Source organism: Salmo trutta, chromosome 21 (assembly GCF_901001165.1).
Source record: "Salmo trutta chromosome 21, fSalTru1.1, whole genome shotgun sequence".
Taxonomy (NCBI): Eukaryota; Metazoa; Chordata; class Actinopteri; order Salmoniformes; family Salmonidae; genus Salmo; species Salmo trutta.
The window spans coordinates 52706004-52708503 of NC_042977.1; positions in this window are offsets into that span (position 1 = coordinate 52706004).

A 2500-nucleotide genomic window follows, 5' to 3' on the forward strand; every position below is an offset into this window, starting at 1 on the left:
TAATGCTTTATCCCACTGACATGGGGCTTCAGAATGTTGATGACATAGTAGGAATAGATATGTGTATACCCTTTAAAATGATTTAAAACCGTTTTTAAAAAAAATGGTCCTGGTAACCCAAAAATAAAACATAGTGCAATTTCTGAAAAGTAAAACATAGCCGATATTCTGAGCAGTTTGGACTTAGTCATTTTTCAGAGACTTTTTTAAAAAGCTCTATAATTCCCTCTTGCTGTAACCCATTGAGTTGGGCCCTTAGGATGGTGCTCACAGGGTGGGTATGTAGGTCCCTATACCCTTTATAAGTATTTAAAACCTTTTTAAAAATGTCACACCTGGTAACCCAAAATAAAACCAGGTGCATATTTTACCGACACAGCCTAAAGATTTGGGCAGCCAAAGGGCATTATGGCTTTGGGCCTTTAATGGGCATTATGGCCTATGGCTTTGGGCCTTTAATGGGCATTATGGCCTATGGCTTTGGGCCTTCATTGGGCATTATGGCCTTGGGGCCTTTTTAGGTTCCCAGGCCCTGGGGGAAAAAGACCGGTGCGGTCCCCAGCGGGGCTCGAACTCCGGTCGTCAGATCATAGGCCACCGACGCTACCCCCATGGCCAACAGGGATTTGACGAAGAAAGAGGTAACGAGGTGAGCTTTATGTTCAATTTTCCCTTCAGTCCAATCGGTCTGACAATGGCCCACACCTGGGGCTCATTACTTCCTGGTTAGGGTTAGGCATTTGTTTGGTGGAGCACACAAAGAGAGACACACACGCACTCGGGAAGGCAGGAGAGAGAAGCTATGAGCGGCAGACTAAGACGTGACTGTGGGCTTTGTTCCAAGCTGAATATCGCACGGATAGACCGACATTTCAAGTCTGTCCATGCACTTAAGCCTGGTACTTTTAAATGGAAGAGTGCTATGCAATCTTGCCGGCTTTCAGCCAAGATACAGCGGCCCGAATCCTGGATTTGTACGCAGCCTAACAACGATGTTGCACCGCGGCTGGGAAGCAAGTTGTCCGTGGATCAGCAGCTGTTGGACGAGAGTACGCAGGCGGTGGCGACTGCGCCGGTGCAGTCAACCAGTCAGATCGGTGGTGAACCATGCTCGGAACCGAGGGAGCAAGGCTGCGCGGAGGCGACTACCACGGAGAGCGAGAGCGATGAACGCGGCGGTGTGGAGTCCGGAATTGAAGGTTGGAGAAATGTAATTTTGACTGAATATGAACACTTTGCTATGGGTAGAAACCCTTCAGTTAAACGAATTGACAATTGTCGTACCAGTGTATCCCGAATACGGCAATTCCTCCGCTATATGTCAGAGGGCAAGGCCGATGAAGGACTGTGTTCTCTGGATAACTACAGACGTGCGTCTGAGTGGTACGGTCAATGTGAAGACCGTTGTTTGGCACCATCCACGTTAAAAATATACCGATCCGATGTTAGAAGTTTCTTGAACTATCTTATTCAGTTCCGGCCAGGAGGTCTGCAGGCTAGAGTCAGTAAAATTCGGAAGTTGTTACTCTGCTTGGCAAAGATGGACAGGGATTCGCGGCAGAGCCAGGCAACACACAGGGCAAAATTCCGCAAACGCTGCAGGGACGAGGTGCTCAGCGCTGCCCAGTTAAGCCGATTTGTTGAGCTAAGCAATCAAGCTATTCCTTCGGTTCTCAGTAGGCTGGAGGTCCGAGCCACCTGCGCTGATAGACGTAGGTTTGCGGCTCTCATGTCCAGCCGGTTGGCCATCTTTAATGGCACTAGACGATCCCCAGTCACCATCTTCAGTGAGAGGGAATTTAATGAAGTAACCCCGGAAAGTGGGGGTTATCAGATGTCTATTTCCAGCCACAAAACGAACTATACCTTCGGTGAGTGCAGAATTGTTCTATCTGGGCAGGAATACACTTGGCTTAAACGATTCCATCAGATCAGGCCTAGTCTGAGTGGAATGACCTCAGACACAACACTCTTCTTTTCACGTCCTGCGGTCAACCGTACGGCAATCTCTGTGAGTATGGGGCCAGGTATTTGAAGAATTGCATTGGAAGTAAAGTCACCTACGGTCAATTCGACGAAGCATTGGTACACTTGAACTTTAATCAAGGCTCGGTTACAGACAGGGGGACTGTGGCTGACCATATGTGTCATTCTCTGGAAACCCAGGCTCGGTACTACCGGTACCATAATTTGCCTCGTAACGCCAGCCGAGCGCGGACACTAATTGAGGGACAAATCAACCCACTATTAACTGATAAATAAAAACTATTTATTTAAAACTCACCCACTCTTTGTGGTGTGTCATTGACTTGGGCCCGTAGTAGGGTGCTCTCAGGGTGGGTATGTAGGTCCCTATACCGTTTAAAAGTATTTAAAACCTTTTTTAAAATTTAGACCTGGTAACCCAAAATAAAACCAGGTGCCTGTAATACGGACGCGTCCCCACCGAATCTTATAACTTCCATAAATCAGCCATGCCGGCCCCCATTGACTTGGGCCC